Genomic DNA, 20,697 nt, shown 5'->3' on the forward strand with positions numbered 1-20,697 from the left:
AGCCCTCTGCTGTACTCCGTGTTTACCCATGACTGCGTGACTTTGCAATACCCCAACACCATCATCAAGTTTGCAGACGACACCACAGTTGTAGGCCTGATAACCAACAACAATGAGTCAGCCTATAGGGAGGAGGTAAGTGAACTGGTATTGTGGTGCCAGGACAACAACCTCTCCCTCAACGTCAGCAAAACAAAGGAGTTGATGTTGACTTCAGCAAGCAGATCCACATCAACACTCAATCCACATCCACAGGACTGCAGTAGAGAGAGTCAGCAGTTTTAATTTCCTCTGAGGACTTGACATGGACCAACAACACCACCACTCTTGTCAAGAGGGCGCAACAGCGTCTCTACTTCCTAAGGCGGCTGAAGAAATTCGGAATGCCAACCAGGTGCTCTTCAAATACTACTGCTGCACCATCAAGAGCATCCTGAAAGGTTGCATCATGGCCTGGTGTAACAGTGATCCTTCCATCCCTCTCCTCGCCCCTAGCTGGGCTTGAACCAAGGACCCTCTGCACACATCGACAACAGTCACCCTCGAAGCACCGTTACCCATCACTCCACAAAAGCCGCGGCCCTTGCTGAGCAAGGGAAACAACTACTTCAAGGTCTCAGAGCGAGTGACATCACCGATTGAAACGCTACTAGCGCACACCGTTAACTAGCTAGCCATTTTACACCGGTTACACTGGTACAGGAATTGCTCCATCCACAGCCACAAGGCCCTCCAGCAGGTGGTGAAGACGGCCCAGTATATCACTGGGACCCTGCTCCCACCCATCCAGGAGAGCTACACGAAACGGTGCCTGAGGAAGTCCTGCAGAGCATCATCAAAGACACCCCAGTCCGAGCTGTTCATTCCCTTACCGTCGGGCAGATGGAACATGGGGTCTCATACCAACAGACTCAGAGACAGTTTCTATCTACAAGCCATCATACTGCTGAACACTTGAACTGGACTGACCATGCACTCTCGCCACACCTTAGCACACATGCACTCACTCACACCCCACACAGATATACAGTGCATTCGGAAAGTATTCAGACCCCATCACTTTTTCCAGATTTTGTTACGTGACAGCCTTATTCTAAAATGAATTAAATAAAACATTTTCCTCATCAATCTAAACACAATATCCCATAATGACAAAGCGAAAAGAGGTTTTTAGAAATGTTTGCAGATTTATTACAAATGAAAACGTATTCAGACACTTTGCTACGAGACTCGAAATTGAGCTCAGGTGCATCCTGTTTCCACAACTTGATTGTAGTCCACCTGTGGTAAATTCAATTGATTGGACATGATTTGGAAAGGCACACACCTGTCTATATAAGGTCCCACAGTTGACAGTGCAAAAACCAAGCCATGAGGTCGAAGGAATTGTCCAAAGTGCTCCGAGACAGGATTGTGTCGAGATCTGGGGGAAGGGTACCAAAAACTTCTGCAGCATTGAAGGTCCCCAAGAACACAGTGGCCTCCATCATTCTTAAATGGAAGAAGTTTGGAACCACCAAGACTCTTCCTAGAACTGGCCGCCCGGCCAAACTGAGCAATCGGGGGAGGAGGGCCTTGGTCAGGGAGGTGACCAAGAACCCGATGGTCACTCTGACAGAGCTCCAGAGTTCCTCTGTGGAGATGGGAGAACCTTCCAGAAGGACAAACATCTCTGCAGTACTCCAGCAATCAGGCCTTTATGGTAGAGTGGCCAGACAGACGCCACTCCTCATTAAAAGGCACATGACAGCCCGTTTGGAGTTTGCCAAAAGGCACCTGAAGGACTCTCAGACCATGAGAAACAAGATTCTCTGGTCTGATGAAACCAAGATTGAACTCTTTGGCCTGAAAGCCAAGCGTCACGTCTGGAGGAAACCATGCACCGCTCATCACCTGGCCAATACCATCCCTACGTTGAAGCATGGTGGTGGCAGCATCATGCTGTGGGGATGTTTTTCAGTGGCAGGGACTGGGAGACTAGTCAGGATCGAGGGAAAGATGAACGGATCAAAGTACGGAGAGATCCTTGATGAAAACCTGCTCCAGAACGCTCAGGACCTCAGACTGGGGCAAAGGTTCACCTTCCAACAGGACAACATTTACATTTTAGTCATTTAGCAGACGCTCTTATCCAGAGTGACTTACAGTTAGTGAGTGCATACATTTTCATACTGGCCCCCCGTGGGAAACAAACCCACAACCCTGGCGTTGCAAGCGCCATGCTCTACCAACTGAGCTACACGGGACAACGACCCTAACCACACAGCCAAGGCTGTTATTTTTTATAAATTTGCTAAAATTTCTAAAAACCTGTTTTTGCTTTGTCATTATGGGATATTGTGGGTAGATTGATGAGGAAAAAAACTATTTAATAAATGTTTGAATAAGGCTGTAACGCAACAAAATGTGGAAAATTGAAGGGGTCTGAATACTTTCCGAATGCAGTCATCCACACACACACACACACACACACACACACACACACACACACACACACACACACACACACACACACATACATTCATGCTACACACACATCAAAACTGCCGGTACCAGACTTAGTATGATTGCTAAGAACTGCACAATTTAAACACTTGCCCCCAATCCCCCCTTCCCCAAAACATGTGTAAATATTGCACTATAAATTGTGCCTTCCTGTATTATACTTATGCTTAAATGTTTATTTTATTCTGCTGAGCCATTTACTTTATGTTAGTATTCTTATCTTTGATTATTTCTTATTGTTGTCGCATTGTCGAGAAGGAACCTGCAAGTAAGCATTTCTTTGGACGGTATATACCATGTGTATCCCGTACATACGACTAATAAAATTTGAAACTTGAAACTAAAGCAGGCTTGCAAAAAGGTCTTCAAGTGCAAAATGGTCTATTTACAATGTCGTAATGCATGATGTCCATATGTAAGCTACAGTAAATGATGATAAGACAAAACTCTGTTATTTACAAGAATCCAAAAAGGTCTTACTTGAATAAACTTTTCAAGGTCATTTAAAAGCTCAATCCAAATACCATATGGCATGCCAGAGCTCACACGCTACAGGGAGTTTCCACAATTGGTCAATCCATGATGGGAAGTGTGCAAGTGCACACTTTGTGAGAAGAGTGGAGAATTATGATGCAGCCACATGGTCCCAGTAGAATCTGCTTCTGCAGACACCAGATGGCAGTGTACTTTAACCAAACCTTCTGCATAAAGCCTCCAGAGCCTCCACTCTCAGTTGATATAGACACTAGCTAGATGCCTTCACCATGCCTGGTTCAGTCTGTTCTTGCAAGTCAGAACTGGAAATTGTCAGCTCACAGCTGGAATGATGGGAAATGTTCATATGTTATGATGATGTTTATAAAGAAAATGAGCAAATGTGCCCTTCCTCTTTTTCGCAGCCATTCATTGCACGTTATTTCACTTTAACAAAATACGGTATACTCTAAGAAGAAAAAGTTACTTGAGTATCCTTTAGGGATTCTTCAAATTGAAACTGTGGGGGAACCCCTATAAGTTATTCGAAGAACCCTTTGAATAACCTTTTGGGGTTAATTTTTCAACTACCCCCCCTCCCCTATTATTATTATTAATAATAATAATACACATAACAATAAGAACAATAACACTATATTTTAGTTGTCAGTGTTCATTATGATTCTAGTGGCAAAATCCTATGGGTATATCCTCTGGCCTGTTTATGTTATTGTGTTGATGTTCTCTGTATCCATAGCCAGAATGATTTTGCAGTGCATGGTGATCGAACAGGTTTCCTGTTATATACATCAGAGGTGTAGGGAGGGTGAAGCCTGTGAATCCCAAAAATAGTAATTATACAGATAATTAACAAAACATGCACACAACAGTATTCATACCCTGGTTTTCGTGGTAAATGTGAATGAAAGAAACTGTTTTGATAATGGTTTTCATACACATACCTTGTCCATAATGTAGAGGCCTGTGGGATATTCATTGTAGAGGTAAGGGAGGAGGATGGTACATGTGATCTGCATAACATACCAATACCAATTGACATACCTTTGTATGCCTCCTCGTCTGTATACCTGCAGACACAAAAGTGAGCTGTTAAGTCATCTGCACCCAATACAGCTAGCCTTCAACATATTCTTATAGCCTACATATTCGTACCTTTTTGTTGATTTGATATCCGTTGAATTGTCCATTTTCTGTTTTAGAAAGAGTTGCACAAATATGAAAAGATTGATGGTATCATCATAAAACAATATCAATTTAGATCATACAAGGGACAAACATTACCTTAAATTGAGGAGATCTTTACATTTTTCAGTTAAGTGTGTGTACCTGCTGTCCTTTCAAATTCAAGTTAGGTTCCTGCAAGAATCCCCACCAGCTAAGGAGGTTCCTCGATGTACCCCACCTCCTATGTGGTTCTTGGAAGAACCTTTTGGGGGCAACTTTCAGTGCGAAGAATCCTAAGGTTCTTCTAAGAACTTTGAGGATCTTAGAACAACCGTTGTTGAACCCCTAATTTTTAGAGTGTAGGCACATTCAAATTATATCAATACATGGTACCCCTGACTTCACTGTCTTCTGACAGGTGACGTCACTCCAACAAGACGCTATATTTCCTCGACCAACCAGTGCAGATGAAGTCTTGCTATCTAAGGTAAGACTTCCCATTTTCTTGTCGGTTTCTTGTTGTTTTTACCTCCTATTGCTTCTAATTTCACATGAACAACACCAGCCCGCTCGTCGGAGAGTTGGTACCTGGATATGAACACATTGTAGCGATAGGGATCCAAAAAAGGTGGCCATTAGAACTTCCTTGAGGCCATTAGAAGTTCATTGTTTACAGACATACAGTATACTGTGTGAGAGTAGCCAATAAAGAGTGTTAAGACGGTTTTAACAGAGTAGAGTTGGGTGTCACCCACATACACACACACACAAAGAAATGCTACAGTAAGTGATTAATGTTTGTCGGACAGCGTGTTACCGGCCTTGCTGGACCACACCCAGTCTTCTGACTGCAGATCCAGCTGTCGGCTGTCTCCTATCAAAACTCTCTCTCTTCACCACACCCTCCTTTCCTCTCCTCCACCGTCACCCCCTCTCCAATTATTTTTTTATTGTTTTTTTGTTTCGAAAATACATTTTGAGAAATTGTGTGGATGCCCAGTAGAGAATTGTGGCCTGGTGTTGATTTAGCTTGTTTCAGAATAGAGACTAACCTGGTCAAAGATATCATGGTTACTTTATCGGAGCAACACAACTTATCACAACATGACCACTGTGATGTTATGTTGGCCTCTGTGTCTAGTAGTACACTGTCTAGTGTCTACTGCTGGCCAGACTGGTAAGAGATGGCCGTTGGATGTACACTCTAAAAACAAAAGGTTCCCGGAGTATCCTTTAGGGGTTCTTCAAATTGAAACTGTGGGGGAATCCCTTTTAATGGATCCTCGAATAACCTTTTGGGGTTAATTTTTGAACTACAAAACAAAAAAACAAAAAACAATTGTAAAGTGGTTAACCCACTGGCTATAGGGTGAATGCACCAATTTGTAAGTCGCTCTGGATAAGAGCGTCTGCTAAATGACGTACATGTAAATGTAAATGATTATTATTATTATTATTAATAATATGCATAACAATAACACAATATTTTAGTTGTCCGTGTTTATTATGATTTTAGGGGCAAAGCAGAATTAAAAAATCTAAATATGAGGTAAACTCCCAGTAGAGCCCCAACTCCAATGGGTATATCCTCTGGTGTGTTGATGTTAATGTGTTGATGTTCTCCGTATCCATAGCCAGAATGATTTTGCAGTCCATGGTGATCGAACAGGTTTCAAACCAAGGTATGAATACTGTCGTGTGCATGTTTTGTTAAACATCTGAATAATTACTATTTTGGGGATTCACAGGCTTCACCCTCCCTACACCTCTGATGAATATAAGAGGAAACTTGTTCAATCACCATGCACTGCAAAATCATTCTGGCTATGGATACAGAGAACATCAACACATTAACATCAACACGCCAGAGGATATACCCATTGGACTTAGGGCTCTGCTGGATGTTTACCTCATATTTTGATTTTTTTATTCTGCTTTGCCACTAAAATCATAATAAACACTGACAACTAAAATATTGTGTTATTGTTATGCGTATTATTAATAATAATAATTGGGGAGGGGGGGTAGTTCAAAAATTTACCCCAAAAGGTAATTCAAAACGTTCTTTGAGGGTCCATTAAAAGGGGTTCTTTGAAGAACCCTTTTAAAGGGTTCTTCGAATACCTGATAGGGGTTCCTCCACAGTTTCAATTTGAAGAACCCCTGAAGGATACTCCAGGAACCTTTTCTTTTTAGAGTGTACAATGGAGAGCTTTAGGCACACAAGGGCAGCAGTTAAAAAATAAAAATCAGTGAGGAGGAGGAGGAGGAGGAGGAGGAGGAGGAGGAGGAGAAAGAGAGTCAGGGTGTAACCAATAAGGGTTATATAATAATTGAGTCGAGCAAAGGCACTGGAAGGGTAGTAGAGGACAAAGAAAAGAGGAGAGGGGAAGTGACAGAGGACAGAACAGAGGAAGGGAGGGAGGATGGAGGTGGAGGAGAGGAGGAGAGGAGTGGGGGATGGACGGACGGTGGGTGGGTATTTAGTATGCACGGCCTAGCTGCCCCATCTGCCTAGCGCAGCAGCCCCACATCGTATAACTGTCTCGAGGCCTCCCAGACACATAAAGAATGCCTCACATTTGATGTAATTCCGCAAAATTAATGACAGCTTTACTTCACTATGGGCCGTGAGGGAATGATTAGTGTTTGATCGGCCATCTGATCAGACACCGGCCATGCCTGAGTGGAGCTGGAAGTGAGGAAGATGGAAGACGGGAAACACACAGGATGCCGCTGGCAATGGCAATAGCACACACACAAACACACTGTGGTAATGACACACACAGGCACACACATACACCAACACCTCCCCTGTACCCCTGAGTTCCTTGGTCTGGCTCCCCCTCCAACACTGACTGGCACAGAACCACCGCCTCATTTCACTACACACCTACATGCAGGACAGGACAATTCCCCAGTCCCCTCTCTCTCTCTCTCTCTCTCTCACTCTGCTCTGCTGTGGTCCCTCTGATCCAAATAAACACCCACTGAACGGCAGGAGGAAGCAGCTAGGATGCAGTTACCACAGGCGTAGTGATTGGGGGCTCTGCAGTTTTTATATCACTCTAGACGGGCTGTGCTTTGGCTGCCCTGTGCTGCAGTATTTCAAGGCAAAGTGGGCCAACAGGCAGCAGGCATTCAATATAGACAAGCCTAAGGTCGGACTCTGGCCCCTTTTACAAGATATGCTTTATTGCAGTTGTGATTAGAATTGGGTATTAGTTTTTAAAAGAGATGGGGAATGGATTGGGAATTTGAGAGGAGAAAACAAAATTCCTTCTCTTCCCTTCCTTTATTCCTCCCCTCCCCCATCCTCACTCCTCCCCTCCCCCCTGCCCCATCCTCCCTCCTCCCCTTCTCCTGGGCTGCCTGCATTTACAAGCGAACAGGGCATTCCGTTTTACAAGTGAGCCTGCGTCTCGGTGTGCTAGTGGCATTAAAACCAAACCCATCTTATCTGTGCAGAGCGTTAGAGGCTCTACATTAGAAGGCTGTTGTATCATGCTACTACCTCCACTTGGCTCTTGTGGGCTTTTATGTAATGTGGTGCAGTCACAACCCCAGTATACAATTACACTGAGCTCATAGATAAACTAGTGATTGAGGGTGTGGGATGGTGGTTGGTTGGTTGGTTGGAGGAATGCTATAGGTAGGGTTAGATCTGGGGGATGGGTGGTGGTGGTGACAACATAGCAAGGCCAACATTTAGTGACATGATGTACACTACAGTATTTCAATTAAATAAATAAATGTGCCTTTCTATGAACTTTTAGTATTTTTCCATCATACTGATTGTGAAGTGGACATTTGGTTTGTGAAAGTCATAGTTATTCGTATTTATACTGAATTCCAAATGGCTAAGTTAATTTCCCGTCTGACTATAGTGCTCAGTCCAGACTCCGACCAGGCATTGAAGGGCCTGAGCTATGCCAGCACAGATTGGTGGACAGATCGGCGTTCCAACTCTGTGATTGGATATAGCTTTGGAATATTCAAAATGGTTGTCCATTATAATAAATGACTGTGGAAAAAGACTATTGGAGTAAATAAAAATATGGCAATCCCTCCTTGCATCTGGTTTGATGATGCCTGGGACAACAACATTTCCGCTCTACTTCAATTCTGTTCTAATTCATTATCCTCTTTTTTCAATTTTCCTTTGCTGACATCCTTCTTTTTCATTCATATCACTCTGTCTTTCCATCATGGTCGTATGTCTTTCATTTAAACCTCTCCCCCTCTCCCCTCTCTCTCTCTTTTCTTTCCTTTCCTTCTCGTTTTATATTTTTGGCTGAGCCGAAGACCTTTCTCAGCGCAGTGACCTTTCTGGTTTTAAATGAAGCCCCACTGCAGCATGACTCTCTTCATAGACCGCCAGTTACGAGCCTTCAGAGGACCGCAAAAAAAAAGAACGATTCTGATGAAATGGCCCTTTTAAAAAGCTCTTCCAAATTCCTTTTACATTTTTCTTCCCGTCTTTCCCTCTTTCCTCCCTCTCATTAATATTCACACTAATGAGGAGTGTCCTAAAGAGCAGGCTTCGGAAAATGTGAGATGCAGACACACACACACAGATATACACACACAAACACACATGTGCACACACAAACACATTGACACACACACTGCTCCTTATTACTGATGGATTTGAATCAAATGCCACGTGTGTTTGAAGTGATTTATTAAAAGTGGGCAGCCAAAGCTAGTTACGTGATTGGTTGTTTTCCAAGAAAGAGGCCTTTTTTTAACCTAGTCGCAGCCTTTTAGATTAGACCATGGTTAAAATCAATATAACCCCCCTGTCTACCTTTGTTGTGTACTATACACTGTATTGGCGTAAAAGGCATGATTGTAGTGAAATACTGTTGTAGATTTGTATTCATGCATATACGGTATAATCCAGTCCATCTCTGCCATGGCGGACCCAGGATTCGATCCCACAGCAGGCCACAACATACTCCATTAGCTAGCACGGTAACCATTAGCTACAGAAAATACATAGTGTGTAGGACAATTTTGGATGTCAATTGAGTCATTGAGAGATGAGGTGATGTATTACCGTTTTTTACGATTGCTTACACACTAAAATTAAACTTTTCCCACAATTAGCAAAACCTTACACTCAAGGAGCAAAACACAAGGCTAGATTTGCACGACTGTAAGCACATTGTCAGCTTCACACTATTTGCAAAACATTACACACAGTGATTTGCAAAACACTAAACACACTTGTATACATCAGACACAGAAGTATATCATGATGTCACTTCCTTGCAATTCCAAAGCACTGACTGTCAAATTACCACACCTATGAGCCAATCTGTTAAACACAGCCATCAGGTGCACAAACACATGATTGCTAAATTGTAGACACACCAATCAGGTTTAAGCACTATAAAAATGCAGCAGGTAGGTTCACCTGCCTTCAACCAAAATGGAAGGAGTCAGAAGAAAAGTGAGGGTGAGAGGAGGGAGTACACAGAGGAGGAGAAGGAGGTAGAGGAAGAGGCAGAGGCCGAGCCAGAGGTCGAGGAAGACCTGAAGCAGGAGGAGAACGTACACAAAGAAGAAGAGGACCAAACTTATCAAATGACATTCGTGCAACACTAGTGGACCATGTTGTGAACCACGGATTGACGCTGAGGGAGTCTGGACTGAGAGTTCAGCCAAATCTTAGCAGATATACAGTGGCATCTGTCGTAAGGACTTTTCGACAGGAAAACAGGTAAAGAAGATCTGTCTACAGTTACAGTAATCAGCCGCTTATTGTATGCACCATATCAGCACTTGTGATACCCCTTCCTGTGACATTGTACACTAAGTTACATGTATTATTCTCTACATAGGATTGAGGGTCGGGAACGACAAGGAGGAAGGGGGCCCATATTCACGCAAGAACAAGAGAGAGAGATAATAAACATGGTTTTGGCCAATAATGCTATCAGGCTCAGAGAACTACAAGCCAACATTATCGGTGACCATGCCATTTTCAATAATGTCCATCAGGTCTCTCAGTCAACACTGGCACGCATCCTGAAAAGACTTCAGGTTCAAATGAAACAACTTTATCGAGTGCCTTTTGAGCGGAATTCAGAGAGGGTCAAACGGCTGCGGCATGAGTATGTGGAGGTTTGTATTGTTCACTTTAGCACTGTGATGTTGCATACTGCACACATGACTTTTTTACATTGACTGTATACTAGACCTATCCTGAACTACACAATCTTGTCTTTCACTGTATTTCAGAGAGTTTTGCAGATGGATGCTGAGGAAATCCTGCATGAATTCATATATATTGATGAGGCAGGGTTCAACCTCACAAAAGCAAGAAGGAGAGGCAGAAATATCATTGGCCACAGGGCTTTAATCAATGTCCCAGGGCAATGTGGGGGTAACATCACCCTTTGAGCTGCCATTTCACAGCATGGGGTTCTCCTCCGTCATGCCAAAATGGGCCCTTACAACACACCTCACATTCTCGCATTTTTGGACCGATTGCACCACATCGTCACAGCAGGTAATGAAATGTACCAGATGCAATACACTGTCATCTGGGACAATGTGTCATTCTACCGCTCTGCTTTGGTCCAGAACTGGTTTCAACACCATCCACAGTTGACAGTCCTATACCTTCCACCATACTCTCCGTTTCTAAACCCTATCGAATAGTTTTTCTCTGCATGGCGGTGGAAGGTTTACGATCTCCATCTCCAGGCTCAGGTATCCCTCATTCAGGCCATGGAGGACGCTTGTGACCAAGTCGACGCCGCAGCTGTGCAAAGATGGATTCGACATTTAAGACGGTTCTTCCCGCGTTGTCTTGCTAATGAGGATATTGCTTGTGATGTTGATGAAATTCTCTGGCCAGATCCAGCTAGGCGAAGAGATAATGTATAGTATGTTTACTGTAGTATTTTCTGTACAATATTGTCCGTTTTTTTCAGATAATTTTTTATGTTTGTTGTTGTTGTTATTTACTGTAATTGTAACCTGTACTGGATACAGTATTTTACATTTGTCTGTTGTTTGCTGAGCTAACAGTGTTATGCACACTACTGTAGTAGCATGAAAACTGGGACATGTTTTGTTGTGATTCTCCATGTTGACATGTTGACTGATTTGGGTATATGGAGAGTCTGCAGCATTGGTCTTGTGTAGTGTTTGTATAGTTGCACTTTCTCTGTGTACTTCATTTACAGTACTCTAATCACTGAGAATTAGACTTGCTAAAAGTGTTTTAGGTTAGCAACAGCAGTGTGTAACTGGTTCAAAAAGATTGAAGTCATATGAAATGTGTGTGTTTCGTATGGTAACAAAATATTGTTTTTATGAAGTCGTGTATAGTTTTGACAAAAGTGTTCCATTTTGCAAATGATCTGAAGTGTTGTGCTACTTTGGTGTAGGGTTGTGCTAATTGTGTGTAGTGTTTTGACAAACCGGGCCCTGTTTTCAAAATTGTGCTTAAACAATTGAAGAAAATTGTAATTGACATTTCTTTGCCATACAGATCCACTCTACCTCCCAGCTGCTGCGGACAGAGAGGTGTGCTATATGGACCTTGTATAGGCCTGTAGTCTCATTGTTCTTTTGTATGCAACACAACATGTTCCTGTCTTTGTTTTGGAAAATGGAAACTATCTAGATGTGACTCAGTCAGCCAAATTGTGCTACAGAGAAATAGCTCTCAATTTAATTGAAACAACATGGAGCTATGCTGTGATGCGTCTATTTATCCAGAGTTGCTATCAAGGCATACCTGTTCATTATACCTCTATAAAACCCTGTTGGTCTGAGAAAGCAACGGCAATTACAGGGAATGATTAGAGCAATTAAGTTCTAGAGGGAGGACTGAGGGCAGAGATGGAGCCTTTACCCACTACCCTTGGCCTCATGGGCAGAGTCGCCTTGTGTGTGTGTGTGTGTGTGTGTGTGTGTGTGTGTGTGTGTGTGTGTGTCAAATCAAATCAAATCAAATAAAATTTTATTGGTCACATGCGCCGAATACAACAGGTGCAGACATTGCAGTGAAATGCTTACTTACAGCCCTTAACCAACAGTGCATTTATTTTAAACAAAAAAAGTAAGAATAAAACAACAACAACAAAAAAGTGTTGAGAAAAAAAGAGCAGAAGTAAAATAAAGTGACAGTAGGGAGGCTATATATACAGTAAAATAAAGTGACAGTAGGGAGGCTATATATACAGGGGGGTACCGTTGCAGAGTCAATGTGCGGGGGCACCGGCTAGTTGAGGTAGTTGAGGTAATATGTACATGTGGGTAGAGTTAAAGTGACTATGCATAAATACTTAACAGAGTAGCAGCAGCGTAAAAAGGATGGGGTGGGGGGCAGTGCAAATAGTCCGGGTAGCCATGATTAGCTGTTCAGGAGTCTTATGGCTTGGGGGTAGAAGCTGTTGAGAAGTCTTTTGGACCTAGACTTGGCACTCCGGTACCGCTTGCCGTGCGGTAGCAGAGAGAACAGTCTATGACTAGGGTGGCTGGAGTCTTTGACAATTTTGAGGGCCTTCCTCTGACACCGCCTGGTATAGAGGTCCTGGATGGCAGGGAGCTTTGCCCCAGTGATGTACTGGGCCGTACGCACTACCCTCTGTAGTGCCTTGCGGTCAGAGGCCAAGCAGTTGCCATACCAGGCGGTGATGCAACCAGTCAGGATGCTCTCGATGGTGCAGCTGTAGAATTTTTTGAGGATCTGAGGACCCATGCCAAATCTTTTTAGTCTCCTGAGGGGGAATAGGCTTTGTCGTGCCCTCTTCACGACTGTCTTGGTGTGTTTGGACCATGATAGTTCGTTGGTGATGTGGACACCAAGGAACTTGAAGCTCTCAACCTGTTCCACTACAGCCCTGTCGATGAGAATGGGCTGTAGGTGTGTGTGTGTGTGTGTGTGTGTGTGTGTGTGTGTGTGTGTGTGTGTACACTACATACCTTGTTCATCCACTCAACCTTCTCCACGTCCGGAAAGTTGACCTGCAGAGAAAGTGAGAAAGTGATTGGTTAGATTTGAACTTTGAACTGCCTTTAAACAATATAGCAGGCGAGTGTAACCTGGGTAGGAATGTGTAGAGCTCGTGAAATGGCTAAAGATTGACTCAAGACAGTAAAATTAAGATGTGTGTGTCTTTTTGGCCAGCGCCCATGTTTCAAAAGATAATGATGACAAACCTTTCCTCCAAAGCTAAACCACAGTCACAAGACCTTCAGAAGATCACACTGATCATGATCAAGTCAAATCAAATCAAATTTTATTTGTCACATACACGTGTTTAGCAGATGTTATTGCGGGTGTAGCGAAATGCTTGTGCTTCTAGCCCCGTCAGTGCAGTAATATCTAACAAGTAATATTTAACAATTTCACAACATATACCCAATACACACAAATCTAGTAAGGAATGGAATTTAAGAATATATACATATATGGACAAGCAATGACAAAGCAGCATGGACTAAGATACAGTAGAATATTATAGAATAGAATGCAGTATATACATATGAGATGAGTAGTGCAAGATATGTAACCATTATTAAAGTGTGTGTGTGTGTGTGTGTGTGTGCAATGTGTGCATGTGTGTGTGTGTGCGTGCATGTGTGTGAGAGATATCCTGTGATATCCTGTTGACACAAACCACAAAGATTGTGGTAAACGTGAATGTCCTGTGGGAGGGGGTGTTGAAGAATGTTGAAATTGTCCCATGATTAAGAAACAAAGAATACTTTTTCTCTCTTTCCTGATATGTGTGTGTGTGTGTCTGTATGTGTGTTTGTCTCTGTGTGTGTGTGTCTGTGTGTGTGTGTGTGTGTGTCCAGGCACCCCTGCCTGCAGTGTAGGGGCCAAGTCCTCATCAGGAGCTCAATTACAGCTGCATTATAGGCCTAGTACACAAACAGAGCAGGAACACAGACATGCCTGTGTGTGCACGTGCAGGCACACACAAGCATGCACGCACAAAGACAAACACACACATACACACAAACGGTTCCAGACAAAGAGCAAAGACACACACAGTCATGCAGATCCACACTCACACCTGTAAAAACACACTGACTGTCGAGGATGTATTTTCGAGGTTGTATTTAGGAGAAGTTATATAATAGAAGCATTCCTCGTCTCTGGAAGAGGTTAGCACTATTGGCTTTATAGCAGTAAGAAGATGGCTGCACTTACACATGTTAGTTCAGATACACATTTTCCATTTCTAGATTCTACCTCATAAAATTCCCACCATAACCCAATAACCCCAGACACACAGAGCACGGAAAACAGAGACAGAGTGGAACATTTACAACAACCTGTGACTCCATGGAAATACACAGAAAAAACATAGCTGCTCCTTTCTTTTCAGTTCTCTTATGATTTGATAGTTTACTGAAGATAAGTATTTAAAACAATTACAACAATCCACAAGCTGTGTTTAGTGTGAAGGAAAAATTTTTGAATATAGAATATTTCCATCTATTTCAAACAGCAAGCAAGGTTCCTAATAGAATATTTAAATAAATGGAAACCTATCATTTGTTTTTCAACAGGACAATGACTCAACACATCTCCAGGCTGTGTAAGGGCTATTTTACCAAGAAGGAGAGTGATGGAGTGCTGCATCAGATGACCTGGCCTCCACAATCCCCCGACCTCAACCCAATTGAGATGGTTTGGGATGAGTCGGACGGCAGAGTGAAGGAAAAGCAGCCAACAAGTGCTCAGCATACAGTGGGGGAAAAAAGTATTTAGTCAGCCACCAATTGTGCAAGTTCTCCCACTTAAAAAGATGAGAGAGGCCTGTAATTTTCATCATAGGTACACGTCAACTATGATAGACAAATTGAAAATCACATTGTAGGATTTTTTATGAATTTATTTGCAAATTATGGTGGAAAATAAGTATTTGTTCACCTACAAACAAGCAAGATTTCTGGCTCTCACAGACCTGTAAGTTCTTCTTTAAGAGGCTCCTCTGTCCTCCACTCGTTACCTGTATTAATGGCACCTGTTTGAACTTGTTATCAGTATAAAAGACACCTGTCCACAACCTCAAACAGTCACACTCCAAACTCCACTATGGCCAAGACTAAAGAGCTGTCAAAGGACACCAGAAACAAAATTGTAGACCTGCACCAGGCTGGGAAGACTGAATCTGCAATAGATAAGCAGCTTGGTTTGAAGAAATCAACTGTGGGAGCAATTATTAGGAAATGGAAGACATACAAGACCACTGATAATCTCCCTTGATCTGGGGGCTCCACGCAAGATCTCACCCCGTGGGGTCAAAATGATCACAAGAACGGTAGGCAAAAATCCCAGAACCACACGGGGGGACCTAGTGAATGACCTGCAGAGAGCTGGGACCAAAGTAACAAAGCCTACCATCAGTAACACACTACGCCGCCAGGGACTCAAATCCTGCAGTGCCAGATGTGTCCCCCTGCTTAAGCCAGTACATGTCCAGGCCCGTCTGAAGTTTGCTAGAGTGCATGTGGATGATCCAGAAGAGGATTGGGAGAATGTCATATGGTCAGATGAAACCAAAATATAACTTTTTGGTAAAAACTCAACTTGTCGTGTTTGGAGGACAAAGAATGCTGAGTTGCATCCAAAGAACACCATACCTACTGTGAAGCATGGGGGTGGAAACATCATGCTTTGGGGCTGTTTTTCTGCAAAGGGACCAGGACGACTGATCCGTGTAAAGGAAAGAATGAATGGGGCCATGTATCGTGAGATTTTGAGTGAAAACCTCCTTCCATCAGCAAGGGCATTGAAGATGAAACGTGGCTGGGTCTTTCAGCATGACAATGATCCCAAACACACCGCCCGGGCAACGAAGGAGTGGCTTCGTAAGAAGCATTTCAAGGTCCTGGAGTGGCCTAGCCAGTCTCCAGATCTCAACCCCATAGAAAATCTTTGGAGGGAGTTGAAAGTCTGTGTTGCCCAGCGACAGCCCCAAAACATCATTGCTCTAGAGGAGATCTGCATGGAGGAATGGGCCAAAATACCAGCAACAGTGTGTGAAAACCTTGTGAAGACTTACAGAAAACGTTTGACCTGTGTCATTGCCAACAAAGGGTATATAACAAAGTATTGAGAAACTTTTGTTATTGACCAAATACTTATTTTCCACCATAATTTGCAAATAAATTCATTAAAAATGCTACAATATGATTTTCTGGAGAAAAAAAATCTAATTTTGTCTGTCATAGTTGACGTGTACCTATGATGAAAATTACAGGCCTCTCTCATCTTTTTAAGTGGGAGAACTTGCACAATTGGTGGCTGACTAAATACTTTTTTTCCCCACTGTATGTGGGAACTCCTTCAAGACTGTTGGAAAAGCATTCCAGATGAAGCTAGTTGAAAAAATGCCAAGAGTGTGCAAAGCTGTCATCAAGGCAAAGGGTGGCTATTTGAAGAATCTCAAATATAAAATATATTTTGATTTGTTTAACATTTTTTTGGTTACTACATCATTCCATATGTGTTATTTCATAGTTTTGATGTCTTCACTACTATTCTACAATGTAGAAAATAGTACAAATAAAGAAAAACCCTTGAATGACATCAATGCTGTATAGACTACACCTAATAAAGAATACAATAGGCATTTTAATTTCACTGAATTCAATTATATTTCCTATTAATTCATATTCGAATTGCAATTCTGTATCCTGTTTACTACTTCAATTCAAATTCAGTTCAAATTCAAGAAATGAATTGGAATTGATGAGGAACGGAGAGGAGAAACCAGGTTATACATTTGATTTCAGTGAGCAGAGCTGAGCTGGGTTGAGCGTAGCCTGCTCCTCAGGACCACATCATCAGTGCGACACAGGCTAATGGACCTCACATATAGTGCGCACTATGCACAGTGGTGTAAAGTACTTAAGTAAAAAAATACTTTAAAGTACTACTTAAGTAGTTTTGGGGGGTATCTGTACTTTACTTTACTTTACTATTTATATTTTTTGGCAACTTTCACTTTTACTTCACTACATTCCTAAAGAAAATAATGTACTTTCTACTCCATAAATTTTCCCTGACACCCAAAAGTACTCATTACATTTTGACAGGAAAATGGTCCAATTCACACGCTTATCAAGAGAACATCTCTGGTCATCCCTACTGCCTCTGAGTCTGGCGGACTCACTAAACACAAATGCTTCGTTTGTAAATTATGTCTGGGTGTTGAAGTGTGCCCCTGGCTATCCGTAAATAAATAAGAAAACAAGAAAATTGTTACTGCTTATCTTACTGTTGTGAACGAAATACCGAGTGATTAGCTGTGTATAGCCGCTTTCCATGTTGTCTGTTGTCTAATTTTCTGTGTTTTGTTTGGTTGCTTTTTGTGTTATTGCTCTGCGTGCTAAGGGTTACTTGTCATATGTTGCTCAATATCTGCTCATTGTCGGTCTGTTTTGACATTTTAAGTGTTTTTAATAACCTGCCCAGGAACAGTCGAAAACTAGCCAGCTGGCTAAAACCGGTACTTTTACTGAAATGTTGATTATTGTGCAATGACCCTGCAAAAATAGACGTAATAATATGAATAAAGTAAAGTAAAGCTTTCAGGCACACATGGAAATATTTGCTATGCTTTTCACGCAGATAACCATTTTACACATGTGCGCACAAGCTCACGTGCTGACAGTAAATGGTGTGATTTACTGTGAAACGCTGAGCGATGGCTGTATAGTGGCTGTATAGTGGTAGCTGTAAACAGTGATTACGAAAGTGAGATTGACGAATAATGGTTGTAGAGTAAATGCAGTGCTGAAAGCTGCAGCTCCTGATAACACGGTTGAGGGTAACGTGACGATGGGTTGATTAATTGGGTTGGTAAGAAATAAATGGTAAAGCATGGTGAGTTAGTGTTGTGGGCTAGAATACGAATGAGGGGTAGGAATAGGGAAAGCAATGCAATTGTGTGTTGGATGGGACGTGTTTGGCTGTTTCACAAACTGTTAAACATTAATGTTGCTTGAAGAATTGGGAATAGTGACAAAAACTGGGCAGTAATCATGCTGATTGACTATGATGTCAGACTTGATTAGGAGGAGATCAGTATGCTGTGTGGTGCTGTTGGAGGATAAAATGGCAGCCTCTCACATCTCCCATGTGAATACTGGTCCTCTGTAGCTCAGTTGGTAGAGCAATGCCAGGATGGTGAGTTTGATTCCCAGGACCACCCATATGTGAAATGTATGCAAGCATGACTGTAAGTGGCTTTGGATAAAAGCGTATGCTAAATGGCATATATTATTATGTTAAATTATTACTCCTTCAGAACCCCAGCAATCCCAGTCCAGACTGCAAAGCAGTGATGTGGTGGAATTGTCTTGCTTCCTTATAGTCATACATACATTTAGCTGTCTGTGTAATACTGCTCCATACGCACAGAAGACACACTGCGCCCTCCCTTTCCTTATCTGAGAAATAAGCATTTTTACAGAGTTTGAGCAGTAAAAATCCAGGAGCAGATAGCCTATAAATCAGGCCGTAAAAATGTTGAGTTGTCAGTGGTGCCATCAGCTATCAATCGTGCATTGTGGGAGGCTGATGAAGGGGAAATAGGTGATTAAAAAACAGCATTTTAGGGAGATTATGTCCAGTCTTCTATTTGCAAAGTGCTGCAGTCACATCAGGACAGAATCTTAATTATTGGTTGGCTGGTGAGGGTGGTGATGGTGGTGATGGGTGGATGGGCAGGGGAAGGGGCTCTGTCTTGGTGTTAGAGAGAAGGAGGAAGAGTGGAAAAGAGGAGGAGGTGGGGCACTGGCTGAGGAGGCTGAGGAAGGAGGAGAGAAAGAAGAGAGTGGGAGGAGGACGAGAGGGAGAGGAGAGGGCAGAGAGAGGGAGGGGAGAGGGCAGAGAGAGGGGAGAGGGCAGAGAGAGGGGAGAGGGCAGAGAGAGTGAGAGGGAGACAGAGAGAGAGAGCGGGAGAGAGCGAGAGAGAGAGAAAGAGCGAGAGAGAGAGAGAGAGAGAGGAGCGTGGGGGGAGAGGGGAACAGCATTGTAAAAAATTATACAACTAGTATAAATCACTTCTACACTCCCGTTTTTCTCTCCTTCAATCTTTCATCTCTCTTTCTCTCTCTCTCACTCTCCCCATCTCTTCCCTCTATCGCTCTCTCCTCCTCCGCCTCTCCCTGAATATTGCTCATCCTTCCTCCTTTTATTTCTCTCCTCCTCCTCACCACGTGCTTTATGTGATGCACCCCTACTCGTCCTCACAATCCTGCTCTCTCTCCATCCATCTATCTCTCATCCCCCTATTTCTCTCTCTCAATCCCTCTCTCTCTCCATCACTCTCTCTCTCTCTGACTCTCCCTCCATCTCTCTCTCCATATCTCTATTCCCCTCTCTCCATCCCTCCCTCCCTCTTTCCATATCTCCCTCCCTCTCTCATCCTTGTCTCTCCATCCTTGTCTCTTTCTTGACCCCCCTCTCCATCCCTCCTTCCCTCTCTTCTCTCCATCCATCAGTTCCATCTCCTCTGTGGTTTGTTTCCATGCTTGCTTTATTGATTGTGTTTTTGTTGCTATCCAGGGATTGATTTATCCTATAGCTGCCTAAGGAAACTGTATTTGGCAGAGCCAGAAGAGATTGACTTGTCTCTCAGAGATTGGTCAGATATGTCCTGGCTGGCTGGGTTGCTGTTTGAAATAAAAGACAAGACCATCTTGGTGTGATAGTTTAATTCACACTTTATCAGACCGCTCTGTGACAGCATTCTGGATTGGCTGCTTCTTTATTACCAAAGATTTTATTTTACTTCCAAAACGAAAAGAAGAGAACTGAGATATGATGCCGAGGCATTTAAGTATAAAGTCAAATTTGAAGTTAAAAGTTGCTGGCAATGGCAATGCCGAGAATTTTTATGGAAATTGTACAGAAAGACCATTGTACTGTAAATTGTGATAGTCTCAAAAGCATATTTCTCATTGACATGTACAGTACAGTATGTATTTGTTTTGTCCTTACATAGAATAGCTGTCTGTCTCTGTCTGTCTGTCTGTGACAGGCATAGAGGAACAACGGACTCGAGGGAGACCACGTTTATGAGAGTGCCCATTGAATTGATGAATGCCTTCATTGTCTGATCTGTGATGCATCTTTTAATTTAAGGTAATTTGTTAATTCATTTAAATAGCCTTGCAGCCTTTGGTTCCGCTCCAAAGATCTCGGTTTGATGATGTCATTCTGCGCTGAGCAAACCGTGTTCAGTGACACATGGTCCGCTGCTCTCGGGCCCGTATTCAAAAAGCATCTCAGAGTGGGTCTGCTGATTTAGGCCCCGTGTAGCTCAGTTGGTAGAGCATGGCGCTTACAACGCCAGGGTTGTGGGTTCGATTCCCACGGGGGGCCAGTATGAAAATGTATGCACTCACTAACTGTAAGTCGCTCTGGATAAGAGCGTCTGCTAAATGACTAAAATGTCAAATGTAAATTTAGGAGAAGGTCCCCCCTGTCTTTTAGATAATATATTCATCATGATATAAAAGGCCAAACTGATCTTATAT

General features: G+C 42.8%; 1 non-coding gene across 1 annotated transcript; it reads left to right on the top strand.

The window, feature by feature from the left end:
• The first annotated feature begins 20,467 nt into the window (after window positions 1-20,467).
• Window positions 20,468-20,543, top strand: trnav-uac. Its single transcript has one exon. It is a non-coding gene; the product is annotated as a tRNA-Val (tRNA).
• Window positions 20,544-20,697: the final 154 nt, after the last annotated feature.

The sequence above is a fragment of the Coregonus clupeaformis genome, chromosome 30 (genome assembly GCF_020615455.1).
Source record: "Coregonus clupeaformis isolate EN_2021a chromosome 30, ASM2061545v1, whole genome shotgun sequence".
NCBI classification, from domain to species: domain Eukaryota; kingdom Metazoa; phylum Chordata; class Actinopteri; order Salmoniformes; family Salmonidae; genus Coregonus; species Coregonus clupeaformis.